The sequence below is a fragment of the Esox lucius genome, chromosome 5, assembly GCF_011004845.1.
Source record: "Esox lucius isolate fEsoLuc1 chromosome 5, fEsoLuc1.pri, whole genome shotgun sequence".
Classification (NCBI taxonomy): Eukaryota; Metazoa; Chordata; class Actinopteri; order Esociformes; family Esocidae; genus Esox; species Esox lucius.
In genome coordinates, this window is record NC_047573.1 from 20664649 (window position 1) to 20679983 (window position 15335).

At 45.5% G+C, this 15335-nt stretch overlaps 1 protein-coding gene across 6 annotated transcripts in view; it reads right to left on the bottom strand.

Annotated features, from left to right (window-relative positions):
* Window positions 1-15335, bottom strand: part of tanc2b (tetratricopeptide repeat, ankyrin repeat and coiled-coil containing 2b) — a 165759-nt gene that overhangs the window by 90383 nt on the left and 60041 nt on the right. For 2 of the 6 annotated variants that reach the window (XM_034292076.1, XM_034292074.1), the window contains exon 1: window positions 8533-8789. The exons of 3 other annotated variants lie outside the window; for them this stretch is intronic. The gene's annotated coding sequence lies outside the window, so the exon portion shown is untranslated. Of the gene's footprint in view, window positions 1-4781; window positions 4798-8532; window positions 8790-15335 lie in introns of those variants that run through there. One more of the 6 variants, XM_034292075.1, reaches the window with a different exon arrangement.

Genomic DNA, 15335 nt, shown 5'->3' on the forward strand with positions numbered 1-15335 from the left:
GCTTCTCCCCACAGAGAGGGAGGGAGGGACAGCTGCATTTTACAGGTGTGGGGGGATGGACGTATGGCGGATGGAGAGAAGGTGAGAGACAGGGTGGCAGGTTTGAGTCGAGCCAAAGGTTTCACATACAATGAACAAAAATATAAATGCTTAATTAAAGTAAAACATTTCCAACCGTTTATGAGGCTATCTAACTGTGGATCAGTTTGACACAGACACTCATGATCCAGAGCAAATCCGAAACACACTGCAAAGAATTTCTTTAAAAAAACAAGAAAATGTAACTATATCTGAGGAGATAGCTTGAAATAAGTGAAATAAGCTGCCGATGGAACAAGACTAATTACTTGATATTCAAGGCATATGTTCTATAACCAAGCAGTATTATCTAATACAATTTTAGCTTGTTAAGAAAACCATACCTTATTTTAAGGATGGTTAGATTTTTAACCTAAAAATAAGATAAATATACTTGATAAGACCTGTTTAATGGAGTACACGGGACATTTTCACATTTCAGGAGCTGTTTACAGATCCGGGCACCTTGGGTTGTGCTTTATCATGCTGAAACATGAGGTGATGGTGGCAGAAAAAGCTGCATGTGGAAGTCCTTCGCTGGCGTGGTTATGAGGCCAGTTGGACGTACTGCCAAATTCTCAAAAAAAAACTTTGGAGGCGACGTTTGCTAGAAAAATTCACATTAAATTCTCTGGCAACAGCTCTGTTTAACATTCTGGCAGTTGGCGTGCCCATTGAATGCTCCCTCATAAATTTGAGACATCTGTGGCATTCTTTTTGTCCTGAGCAAAAGGTGCAGCTGTATAATGTTAATGCTGTTTAAACAGCCTTCCTGATATGACACACCTGTCAGGTGGATGGATTACCTTGGCAAAGGAGCTCAAACACAGGGATGGAAACTCATTTCTGCAAAGAATACGAGACAATGTTTTCTGTGCAGGACACCAACACAGTGTTTATATTTTTGTTTAATGTAGTTTGACTGTGCAAAAATCTACAGTGTGCACACTTTATATAAACCAGAAATAATAGAATGATATCAATAACAATAATAAATCACAATAAAAAAAACATCAGTGATCATCAGGTAGGAAAGTCGGAGCTCTAACATAATATCAGAGTTCACGCCTGGGAAACCACAGTGCAGAGCTTGCGGCTATCGTAATGTGATGTAATGTAATTCATGTTAGCTCTTGCTTGCCTCGTCTCCTTCGATCCCTCCCAGGTACGGCATCACTGCTACTTCGCTAGATGTTTTACCAGTGTGAAAAGACAACACACCACCAGGTGGAACAATCATTCATTGAATCATACTGAAGTATTTTACAGGCAGTTCAATAACAGAAATGTCACCACGCTAACAAAACCCGTCAGAAATACTATGATCCCTCCAAAATGTCCCAGAACCAATCAGACTCTTTCACTGATCCCGTTCACAGCGTCCTGGTACACTCACCCCTCTGCATTCCACAACGTGTGATGTGATGACTCTTATCTCCTTATAATGGCATTCATCTAAAGTAACACAGTCTAGCACTCTCTCTTGTTTCTCTATCTATTGAAATCCCTACAGCATTTCTCTCTCGCTCTTTTCCCCTCTCACTCTATTTTCTCTCTCACTCTGTGTCCTACCCTCCTCCTCTTTAGCTCTCCTGAAATCCCACAGCTGGTCTGATCTTCAGCGTGAATGGATGAATCTATGAATGACTGTATGTAACAGTGAGACAGCATAGCCGTGACACGGGGTGGCTGTATCATACAATTAACCAGGCGGGCCGGGGCCAACGCCAGGAACCATGACGCATGATAAGGCCTGATCTGCGTCAGGCGCTCGCCACCAGCTCTACCTCTCTACAGGCTCCTGGGAGTGGAACAGGAAACAGAGAGAGAGATAGCAAGTGGACTGAGAGAGATAGAGAGATGTTGACCTCCAGAATGATCGCGATAAACAAAATGGAGAGTACACAAGGAAACCAGGCATGTCTAGTTCAGCCAACCCGCAATTAGAAGGAATGAATGTTGTTGCCCTGGCTGGATTCGATCCGCTGTGTCCTATGTGGCAGACTGTGTCTTCAACCACTACGCTATTTAAACAGCGGGTGTTGTTGCAGGTTATACGTGTGTAAAGATATGGTGTCTGTTCACTTCCTGCATTGTGCAAACCAATTAGTCTAAACTCCACGGTTCTCGAAACTAGTTCCCTGCATTACCTATCAACATCAACCAACAACAGGTATAACAGGATCACAACACTACATTCAATGCGTTAAATTAGAAAGAGAAAACTGTAGCTAGCTAATAGATATACAGTATTTAAAATGAAAACAATGACTCCAATCATTGCACGGATATAGAATAGCCAACCACAGTTGAATAGCCAACCACTATGCTAAGTGAACTACACTATGCAAATCAAAATGTTCTTCATCAGTGCAGTTTGTCCATCGTTATATAACTGTATATAGTTTTACTAACCAACAACAGGTATGCAAGAATCGCAATGGCTAGCTAATAGCGATACAGTACCTATAATTAAAAAAATTACTCCAATCACTCCATAGTTGGTTTGTTTCTTTAGAAAACAGTGACAATTGAATAGCCAACCCCCACGCTATGTGAACTACACTATGTAAATCGAAATGTTCCTTGTCGGGTCAGTTCGTCCATTGCAATATAACCATAAACAGTTTTAGCTTGTAGCCAGCGAAGTTTTAGCCCATCCTACATGGCAGTCTGCATCTTTAACCACTACGCTATTAAACAATGGCCATTAGTAATTAGTAAGTCAGTCAGGCACTCACTCACTCACTCAGTAAGAGACATTCACTGTAATGTCCTTGTTGTTTATTACCTTGATCCAAGAAATATTATAAAAACTGTCAAAATGCCAAAATGACTGGCATTGCAGCATTTAGTACATGGACTCCTTGGTCCTCATTTGTGGATTTTTCATAACACCCTAAAGGTTTTGAAATGGGGTTTAGGCCATAGGATGGGGAAAGCCATTGAAAAATCTTGATTCTGTGTTAATCTTTCTGTACATTTATCGTTAGTAAGTCATTTTTCCAACCTACCTGGTGGGGTGGGGGCTGAATACACTCTTCCAGACAGGTGTATCACAGCTCCAGTTCATTTCGACCACTTAATAATTGCCCAAAAAAGTAGACATTATGTATTTTCAGGTGTACAGCTATTTTGTGTACTCATGTTTAGCAAGTTTAATTTGTGTGTTCTCTGACCTTTCTCATGTTGAGGTCCAGGTATCTAAGTGGGTTTGCTATGTGTGTCACCTCATATGTATACCCCAGTGAAGCAGGATGTCATGGATCACCACTTGGATGAGTACCTAATTTCTCAGTTGAACTCAATACATATAAAAATGCATACAGTCTCTACTATTTTACCCTAATTAAACGTTTGACACTGTGAGTGCAAGAGGAAGTTCAAAATAGACAGATAAGATTGATAGAAATACATACAATTGCTCTCAAAAGTATTCCCCCTTACATTTTCCCACATTTTATTGTGAAATCAGGGGGTTTTGCCACTGTGAAACAAGTGAAAAATGAAATCTACAAACTTCTAAATAAATTACAAATATGTAAGACTCCTATAAGTATCCACCCATTTTCAGTATTTGGTAGAGTGACCTTTGGCAGCCGTGACTATTTGGATAAGTCTCTACCAGCTTTGTACACCGGGGCACAATAATTCCTCCCCAATTTTTCTCTTTTGCTCTTTCAAGTTGGATGGGGACCTTTGGTCAGCAATTTTCAACTCCTTTCACATATACTCAATTTAATAGAGGTCCAGACATTGACTGTGCCACTCCAGGACATCGAGTGGCACAGTCAAAGTTCTATAAACATCTCAAGGATGATCAAAGGATACAGTACGCAGCAGAGCTCAGTGTGGAGAGTCATGGGAAAGGGCCTGAATACTGAATATTTTTGCTTTGTTTTTATGGGGTTTCGTGTGGATTGATGGCAAAAAAAGGGAACCAATTATGAATTAAGTCTATAACACCGCGGAGTGTGGGGAAAGTGAATCCAACTTAGAAAGAAACATATACATAGTGAGATAGAGAATTTTAAAGAGAAGATACTGTAGGTAAAGATACTGTAGAAAGACATATATTTATACACATAAACGGTAGAGACGAAGGCAAGGGGCCTCCCTCCCACACTCTAGAACGCTGCCTCTATAAAAAGGTACGTGGCAGCACTGAGTGGGTGGGCTTCATCACAGAGACTCAACCAACCAGGCAGCCTGAGACACTGGCATCATATTATACCTAGACACACACAGCACCACTATAAATACACTGAAAAAATACGCAGTTAGGGCCTGTGTTTGACTGACTGCTTGTCCCTGGATCCTTGGTTCTCCTCATCACAGCGAGCCAAAAAAGAAAGAGAGAGAGGAAGAGAGAGAGGAAGAGCTCTTGGTTTGCCTCCAGGCATTTTGCTGATCAACATCACTTGCCTTTTTGTTGGAATCCATATTTCATACATCAAATGGAAGCAGCAGTGAGCCAACCCAGAAGAATGAAAATAATATCTACAGTGAATTCTACTTATAAAGTGTATTTCTTTCACTCACAGCTAACTACAATCACCCAAAATACTACCATTACCTTCCCTCACCAAACCTCTTTAACATTCAGTTGATAACTCCCCTTTTATCTCCCTCCCACTTTCAGCATCTTTCTCTCCTCTCAGCGTCTTCCTCTCTGTCTTCCTCTCAGCACAGTGCTCAGTCACCTCAAAGTCTCTGTGACCTCCAGCGAGGAGTGGGAGATGGGAGTCCCCTGCTACGGAGGCATGTGTCCGCCTCCACTCTCCACTATCCACTGCGCCAACTGTACCAGGGAAATGGATGACTAAAGGTCCCGGTTCTGACGGAAACACATAAAGGAAGGTTATGCCCCAAATTACACTGCATTCCTTAAAGTACACTGGAGGCCTGGTCTGAAGTATCGCACACTGTATAGAGACTAGGGCTCGAACTTGGAATCATGTAAGAGTCTCACAAGCGTCATAAAACAAGGCATTTAATAATAAAGCATGCGAGTCATCGATAAACACAGACAGCAATTAAGTGGAAATGGCTTTGGAATAGGTCTATCAAGGATGAACATAGGGGGGATATGAGACACTTTATCGCACAACATCAGTGTGTTTGTGTCACAGTGATGCAGAGTCCTCGGTGCGCCACAAACCTGTCCCACAACAGCGACAACAGCATTACAATACAAAGACCGTCTGCACAGAAACTAAATAGCTTCGGCAACAAAAAGCTCCACACGAGAGGAGAGATATAATTTGATGTGAGATTTGACAGGAGTCATTTCGTGTTCTTCTATTCCAATTTTAGTGCAGAGCTTTCAAACAGCAGGGGGCAACCATTAGTCCAGTAATGATGGGGGAGTGGGGGGAGAGACAGGAAGGGAGAAGTGAGAAGTGAGAGGGAGTGGGGGAAAAAAGATAGAGAGCTGGGAGAGTGAAAAGGTGGGAGTTGTCCAAAGAGTCAGAAAAAGAGGGTGAAAGAGAAGGGGGGAGAGCATAAAGACAGAGAGTGAGAGGAGGGTGGGAAAGAGGAAGATAGAGAGATGGAATGGGGGGAAGAAGAGAACACGATATAAAGAGTGAAAGAGAGAGGGAAGAAGGAATAGAGAGGGGAGGAGTATGCCCTTGTTACTATGCCTTCCTACCTCACACTCATTACCTCCCGCAGTTCACCCAGACCAATGCAATCACTCAGTCTGTCCTCTACATCACTCTAGCAAACACACACACACACACACACACACACACACACACATATAGACAATAGATGCCTCTCACACACACACACACACACACACACACACACAAACACGTCACATCTCAATTTCTCCATTGCAGGCAGAAGAGATACAACGACGAGCAAGAAGGGTTGAATAATGGGAAGTCATATTAATGTGGAACACAGACGATGTGGCAGCCAGCTTGTAAACAACTGCCAGAACAATCTGTCCACCCCGGTCATTTATGAAGATCTAGCGTATACGTGAGAGGCTATGACCTGGCAATTACTGTAACATTCATCTGAAATAGATTAGCGCTCCAGAAAACCAATCGTTTTCTTCCAGAACACCCGGCGCGTCGTGTCAGCGGTTGGACGGGTGTGGCTGGGCCGTGTCTGCTGTGCCCTGCCACGATATGCACCGCTCAGCATCTTCTGAACAGACCGTGGAGGGTGGGGGGTGTTTTGGGGCAGGGCCAGGCTGGCCTGGACACACACACATTTTTCAGCAAGCTAAGGCAGAGATAATGGGGAAGTCAAGATCACTCTTAATGACCCCTTCTCGGGTCATAGAGCACAAGGAAACGAAAAACATGGCAGCCACCCACTTGTTCAGGATTTCGGCTAAGCATTCATAGATCTTGTTTCAAATACTAGTCGGGGTATTCCAATTGCTTTCACGTATATTTGGAGGCAAGGATGGTGATGTTTCTTTTGAAAGTACTAATAGTTGATTGCTGGAATGCATTTGGATATACACAGCAAGGGCATGTCCTCTTGTTGAAACCTCACTAGCGCTCCACAGCCAAGGACTCCATCCACCACATCATTATGCACAGTAAAAATACTTCTTCATCTGGCAGACATAACAGGATTCTACTGATGCCACTTCCGCCCTACAGGGAAGCGGGGCCAGGGGTCGGGGCGGGGGGGCAGGGGCAAAATCCCACAGCATCAAAAGGTAAAGGGAAATGGAACTCATTGATTTGACCTCGTTTCCAAGCTTGCGAGCCAGCCTGTCTTGGGGGTCTGGTTTGATGCTGGTGCACAGTGGATCGAAGGGAAGATTTTAATTGTGCACTCCTTGCATCCTCTGTCTTTGTCTCCTCCTCAAATCTCATTGGATGAGCGAGAATGAGGTCCGTCCCCTCTGACCTTCTCCTCGTACGGGGAGGAGAGAGAAAAGAAGAGGACGTGGGGAGCGGGCAATTGAGATATTCTCTGTGTGTTCTTTAACCAATTAGCTGCAGCTTAACTTGATTACTTGAGTGCTGCCAGCTGTGGGCATGTTCCAGGACATCATCTGTGGCCCACCTCTTTATCGTGACAAACACAGACTGCCTTTATAACCAAAACTGTAACCTTTTCACTCCACAGTAACATTTGACACTAGAATACATGTTTCTGACTATATCGACACCACCAACGCAGAGAGGATTTCTGGTTAAGTTTCTTTTTGAAAAGCCTTCTCACTGCTCAGCGCTCACAAGCAACATGTTCTAGACAGGGCAGGCTGACATAGCCCAGGGGAGGGTGGGGTCAGGCATGATGCAAGGTGGAGGATGAGAGAGAGGAGGATACGGGATGACAGGATAAAGAAGATGGGTGTGGCGAAGACAGAATGGGGTGAACGAGGAAAGATTGGGTAGCAACTTAGGGGACTGGTGCGAGACGGGGGAGGGGAGGCAAACTGAGACAGAGTACAGGACATGCACAGATGGGGGGGGGGGGGGGGGCAGAGAGAGAGAGGGACACATGAGCATAAGAGGTACATGAATGGGATTGGGAAAGACAGGGAGAACCCTAATAAACCAAGGCAAAGCCAGAACAGTGAACTCCCTAGGCTGATCTTCTGGTCTCTCTTCCCCTCCTCTTTCTCCACCCTCATCTACCTCTCTTCCCACACTCCCGTCTCTCTTTCCTTTGCACCTCAGCCTCTCTCTTTCACTATCACCCCTCTCGACAACCCACGTCCTCCAGCATCTCTCGTATCTCTTTCCAGCAGCCTTTCTATGTTCTCTCTCCTTTTGTTCTCCAGAGATATCCCTGGGTTAGCTGAGTGGTGATAGAGAGAGAGGGAACAGGGAGGAAGAGAAAGAGAAAGAGAGAGAGCGAAAGGGAGGGAGAAAGGAGAGAGCGTGTGGTAGATCATGGTGGGTGAGGTGAGGCAGTGTTAATGCTGGATGGTGGAGGAGCAGTGTGGGGGCTGATTAATGATGTACCATCCAAAGATAGAATCACACACGCGCACACACAGAGACACACACACACACACAAACACCACTTGTAGTGGCGTGACGTAGAACCTGATTGGTGTGAAGGCCACATACCTGAGCCAATAAATATATAACAGGAACACGCACAGAGCCACGTCAACAGACAAACAGGGAAAAAGACATCCGCTAACACAGGTCAAAAATACGGAAAAACACAGGCTAGTGGATAAAGGATTACTTTAGCAGTGATGAACCACTCACCCCTCAAAAAACACAACAACACACGTGAACCCACTGTTGGAATCACTGCATATCCATCATCTCAAGCAACTTGTTGAATTCATCGCTACAGACTGACTGTCGAGCACAACATGCTGTATGGGCTCGACGGGCTAATAATTAGGAAATTAAACACAGCCAAACTACACATTTCCTGAACAGCATCTTCCTGTTCCCCACTCTACAACCCTACAGTCCTACAGACTCTCAACACTCCCTTTATCCAGCTCACCTCTGTCAGTCCATCGTCTCGGTGTCCCAGGCAATCGGATAATCCTGCAGCAATTTAAGAGATCCAAAACAAAGGGAAGAGGGAGACAGGAGAGGAAAGGATGCTGAAATGGTAGAGAAGAGAAGGATGATGAGAGGTAGGGACAAAAGGGAGAGAGAGGGACGAAGCGTGGCCCAGACAGAGAGCTTCCTACAGTGAGCAGGCAGTGAGGAAGGAAAGCACCAGGTGTCAGCGTGCGAACTCACGCACACCGAGGCGCACTGCATGCATACACACACACATACACACACACACACACACACTAACCAGCAGATAGGCACTTTCTCCCCTCCTCCTCCTCTCTCGCTAGCAGCAATAACTCCCTCTCATCCTTCCTCTCGCTCTCAGTCAGGGCAGATTTCCTTAACCCCTTCAGTACTAATAACCTTCCTAAACAGATCCTTGATCTAGATATAATGTTTATAATTGTGAAGGTCTGGACAATAAGGTGGTGAATAACAATTAGTTATATCCAGTATTCTGCGTACGTCTGTTTGCAATATGCGAACGGTTACAGAGCGTTTTCAAAAGAGACTCATGGACTCTGATTAAAATGAAAAACATCCACATGTAGAATATAATGATGTAATTTCCTCCTCTAAGAGAACCAACCAAACAACCATAATCAGACATTGTTCCTGGCCAGGTGGTGGATGAGGAACTCTTTGGGGGTAAATCCAGCACACCAGAAGTCGTCTTATCAGAGTTCTGGGGTTGTGAGAATGGAGTAGTCATGAAACTGTAACTATCTGACTGCTCCATATCACACTCACACACAGCCCCACAGAAGGCTAAGAACACCTGAAGGCAATGAGGACCTCTAATCAGTATGTAAAGAGGACGCTGGAGAGAGTGACGGAGAGATAGCGAGGGAGAGAGAGAGAAAAGGAAAGGTGACAGGAGGAGAGCACAGACATGGAGGATAGATGGCAGAGACGGAGTGATAGAGTAGGAGGAGAGAGGACAGGAAGTGGTAAGGGCAGAGCTGTTTTACCCACGCACTGACTGCCCACTGTACTCTTAGAACTAGAACGTTCCAATCCGACAGAAACCAGCAGTACTCACTCTACAAGCCTCACTCACACCACGGCCCCATCCAGCTCTTCCAGGGTGCCGCGATGTTGCCATTGCATAATTCAGTGCAAAATCGACCAATCAGCGCATATTATGTGAGAGCTAGAAATATTGACAAATCGCCTCACTTTTAGCACAGAAAATATGGCCAATCAGACATTTACAACACATAATTCAAACAATAACAGGAATTGTCTCCTCCTCTTCTGTAACTGAACAAGACCGGAATAGTATAAGATAGTCCAGGGCGGTTTTGAGTGGGGGGATAGTACAGCGACTATCTAAAAGAGTATAAGGAGATTACACGTCAGTGCAAACTGGTAGATGGACCAGCAAGAAATCTTTAAACGGGGAATGTCTTCTGGTCATTTGCGCTAGCTATGCTAGTTGGTACAGTAATTATTTTACATCTGACAGCCATTAAACATACTCATTGCACCCCTTAAAAAGGATGCTTCTGGTGCAAATGGTTGCCTGACTTGCTGGGACATTGGTATTGACCACTGGAACCAGTCAACTATTTCTAAGGCGGTCCAAAGTCTGCAATATGAAAAAATAATCTTTGATCCCCTTCCTGCACACATGGAGACAGCCTGCGCAGCTGCACTTCAGTCACTGTTCCACAACTCACTACACATGACTATGTCATGAATTTGACAGGGAGTGCAGTCTGGAAGTCTTTTGATGAGCTGAACACGTTTGCACTAGGTTTCTCAAAGATGTTTTACCAGACAGGGGCATGCAAAAGAAGATACCTTCCTCATCACAAAGGTGTTGAAACTGCTCCGTTAAAACTTGGGGTCTTGGTCCACACCTCCCGAGTACCACACTCTAAAGACGTATTCCTCCTGGCTGTGTTGCCGATCAAGACGATACCTGACAGTTCCAGGTTGTCACTGTCCTTGTCCATCTGGTCATGCTTCTGACCAGGATGAGAAAAATCACATTGCAGGATTTTTTATGAATTTATTGGTAAATTGTGGTGGACAATAAGTATTTGGTCAATAACAAAAGTTCATCTCAATACTTTTTTATATACCCTTCGTTTGCAATGTCAGAGGTCAAACATTTTCTGTAAGTCTTCAAAAGGTTTTCACACACTGGTGGTATTGCTGGTATTTTGGCCCATTCCTCCATGCAGATCTCCTCTAGAGCAGTGATATTTTGGGGCTGTCGCTGGGCAACACAGACTTTCAACTCCCTCCAAAGATTTTCTATGGGGTTGAGATCTGGTGACTGGCTAGGCCACTCCAGGACCTTGAAATGCTTCTTACAAAGCCTTTGTTGCCCGGGCGGTGTGTTTGGGATCATTGTCATGCTGAAAGACCCAGCCACGTTTCATCTTCAATGCCCTTGCTGATGGAAGGAGGTTTTCACTCAAAATCTCATGATACATGGCCCCATTCATTCTTTCCTTTACACGGATCAGTCGTCCTGGTCCCTTTGCAGAAAAACAGCCCCAAAGCATGATGTTTCCACCACCATGCTTCACAGTAGGTATGGTGTTCTTTGGATGCAACTCAGCATTCTTTCTCCACCAAACACAACAAGTTGTGTTTTTACCAAAAAGTTATATTTTGGTTTCATCTGACCATATGACATTCTCCCAATCCTCTTCTGGACCATCCAAATGCTCTCTAGCAAACCTCAGACGGGCCTGGACATGTACTGGCTTAAGCAGGGCGACACGTCTGGCACTGCAGGATTTGAGTCCCTGGCGGCGTACTGTGTTACTGATGGTAGCCTTTGTTACTTTGGTCCCAGCTCTCTGCAGGTCATTCACTAGCTCCCCCCGTGTGGTTCTGGGATTTTTGCTCACCATCCTTGTGATCAGTTTGACCCCACGGGGTGAGATCTCGCGTGGAGCCCCGGATCGAGGGAGATTATCAGTGGTCTTGTATGTCTTCCATTTTCTTATAATTGCTCCCACAGTTGATTTCTTCACACCAAGCTGCTTACCTATTGCAGATTCAGTCTTCCCAGCCTGGTGCAGGTCTACAATTTTGTTTCTGGTGTCCTTTGACAGCTCTTTGGTCTTTGCCATAGTGGAGTTTGGAGTGTGACTGTTTGAGGTTGTGGACAGGTTTCTTTTATACTGATGACAAGTTCAAACAGGTGCCATTAATACAGGTAACAGGTGGAGGACAGAGGAGCCTCTTAAAGAAGAAGTTACAGGTCTGTGAGAGCCAGAAATCTTGCTTGTTTGTAGGTGATCAAATACTTATTTTACAGAGGAAGTTACCAATAAATTCATTAAATTCATAGTAGTAGGTTTGCGGGGTAGTATGTTAGCAGGGTAGTATGTTAGCGGGGTAGTAGGTTAGCAGGGTAGTATGTTAGCGGGGTAGTAGGTTAGCGGGGTAGTATGTTAGAGGGGGAGTATGTTAGCGGGGTAGTATGTTAGAGGGGGAGTATGTTAGCGGGGTAGTATGTTAGCGGGCTAGTATGTTGGGATGTCTTCTGGGAAGGTCTTCAGCATGGACTCCGTGCGCAACATCAATAACAGCGCTCCTGTTTTACTACAGAACTAATTAATATTAGTGGAGAGCGACAGGAAGGGGTTAGAGGTTGGATATGACAGTGGTGGAGGGGAGCCAGCGATGGGGTGGAGGAGTGGAGGGGAGCCAGGGAGGGGGAGGAGGAATGGAAGGAAGGGGGAAGGGGAGCCAGGGAAGAGGTGGCCAAGGAGGGGGGAACATAACTGGAGACATCCCAGACAACAGGGGCTGACTCAAAGTAGGTCATTGAAGTGGGGTGCTTGGTGGGCTGGCTGTTATACAGGCATATAGCTTGAGAGTTAGGTCTATTTCCAAACTCAGTGAGAGACTGAACAGACTGACATACGGAGAGAAAGACACAGAGAACTAGAGAGGAAGATAGACGAGATGAGCCTTCAACACTGCAAGAGTAGGACAGGAGAGTGCCGACACCGTTGTCATCTCTAGCTACGCTCCACCGACATATCCTGCTCGTCATTGACCTGCAATGGACATTCCATCCCGGGTCGCCCGAGGTCATCGTTAGGCATCTGTTTTCCCAGAGAGACAGGGTCAATTGTATTATACGTTTGGAGGACTACAGCACCACCAGGGCGTTGTCACCTTAGGCGCCCAGTGATGAGTTCCCCGGTGACCCAATAATGAGGTCACGCAGCGGAGTCCGCCTTGCTGACCGCTGAAGACTAGGTTACACCTCTGGGTCAGCCACATAACAGTCTATCGATTTGCATGGCACTTCAAACTGAAAAGGCTCCAGAATGAAGAATTGTGTTATAATATTGAGCAACTGTGAAGACCTAAAAACAAAGGCACTACTATAACTAGCGGTGTGTCTACATAAACAAAGCTAATCTCGTTATCTGCTCTGAAGACAACAGAAATGCAGTTGCGCATCCTGGACCATCGGAAAACCCTAGCTTCAGAAAGACAGGAGGGTAGTGGCTCAGTGCCTCCTTTTGAACCTCTCCTCACACCGCCCAATAGATGATATGTCACCAGAGCACATATAGGCCGTGTCTCAAATCTCACTGGGCCTGGTCATAAGACTAGCACTACATCAAAATAGGTGATTTGTGCCTGAGTGAAAGCATAACAACAGGCGTCGCCCCAGCCTGGGGGAACTTACAGTACGGCAGGCCAGACGAGGCGTGTCCCTGCTTAGAACGCGTCCCTTTCCACAGCAACCACACCCTACTGATGAGTTCACGTTCCCACCCCGCTGGCTACACACACTGTGGCTCTGTCCTCAGACATGTCCTGTTCCCTACATAGCGCACTCCGGTCCATCTGGCCGGAGGTCAACAGCAGAGCACTGTAGCTTACAATGGTTTCTCCTTCACCGGCTCTGGATCACGGAGGCTGTTTACACAGGAGCTTAATGTACATGTCACGGTCATTAGACGGAAAATACCTCATGCATAATGCATCCTGCTAGCCAGGGCTACTGCAGTCAGCCGTTGGTTGCGGCTGTGTCCAAAAGAGAAGACTGTTCTCTTTAAAGAGGGGAAAAGTAATGCACCAGAACGGTAATGGTTAGACATTTGGATGCAGGGCATGTTGGCAGATCGGCTTGCAGCAGTAAAAGGCCTTTATTTAATGGAGCGACAGGCCGTGGATTGATGATCAAATGCTGCTGGGTCTCTTCCAGACAAAATCAGATTTGATGTGCTAGGGAGTGGAAACAACAGTCCTAGTGTTATATGGCTTTGGGTTATATTGCTGCTATATGGCTGTATTAAAGTGCAAATCTGGATTTTACACCAACAGCGCGTTTGAAACGGCCCATAGGAACTGCACACAAAATTTCTTAATTGCATTTCCACTGGATTTACAGAGGGAAGTCACAACGAGAAAACAGGGCTTTTTTTTCCCCAAACGAGCCCTGAAATAATAATAAAGCCCATCATAAGATAAAGCATCTTTCTAACTGAATGTAAAAAAAAAAAATAAGAGAAACACCCAGAGGATTTGAAGTGGTCTTCAGGAGAAAACTCCCAATGTGTGCTACATGGCACTCCCTGCGGTGGCTCCACTCTCATCCCCCCCATTCATTTTTAATCAGTTCATTAATACAGGAAGGAAGCAGACTTTAGTGTGCCCCAAACGGCACCCTATTCCCCCACACGGCTCTCATTTAACGGAGCGCACTACGCAGGGAATATGGTGGTGTTCAGGATTCACCCTTGTGTGTGGCGCGGGACGAGCCAATCGGGAGCAGGAAATCTGGCATTTACTGGAGAGCAGCCAACACCAACTCTCCCATTGAGCTGCAGAAGCTCCCCCTGACTCCCTGGCATGTATTACATCAATCTGCTACTACAGACAGTCCAGTTGTCTCTGCCACAGCCCACTCACTCAGCACTGTTCGGCTATAACCCGCCCGGTTCATTTGGCATGGCCTTTCACTGGGCAGGAATACTGCGTGTCTTGTGTGTACAGGAACTGAACACATAGGTTTTAACAACACACTGCGGATTCATGCGTTTAACTGTAGTGTCTATATTGTCACACTGTCAGCCAAGGGAAGGAGGGACACTTGTCAATGCACTTCAAATGGGTATAGAGGTGGGAAACAGCATTTTAAGTCCCACTCTAGTATTGATATATACTGGTGGGTCTCATTCACTTCCCGGGGTCAATTTGGAGTTTTACAGTTGTTTGCAGAGCAACTGATAACTCATTAAATGTTTCCTCCACGGCTGTGGAAAATTACTTGTCAATTGGAACGCCCCAATTAGTGAGGAAATGTAATTTTGCAGACGGCACCCTCCGCGCATCTGGTTAAGCCTGGTCTAGACGTTTGCACAACTTGAATGCCTGTGTTTGTACCTGCCTGTCCCACAGGCTGGTGGCACGCCGGGTCTTCGTTCGGGTCGGCGAGCTCGAAACATCAATAATACAGTGTTGACAGAGCATAAGACTGTCAGTCCATCTGCTGCGTTCCACAACCGAACACCCTTTCAGTCCCAAAGCCCCAGGGTTGTCACATCTAGTGCTGAATTCCAAACCCCTCCTCCCTACTCTCTCCAAGAGGATCCAAGAGGATTGGATAGGCACATGTACTAACACAACATTTCACCCAGCCGAGCAAGAGACCAGATTAAGCCACTAACATAATGCTGTGATATCTATCCAATCCTCTCTCTCTCTCTCTCTCTCTCTCAGTCTCTATCATTATTCCCGGTCTTCCTC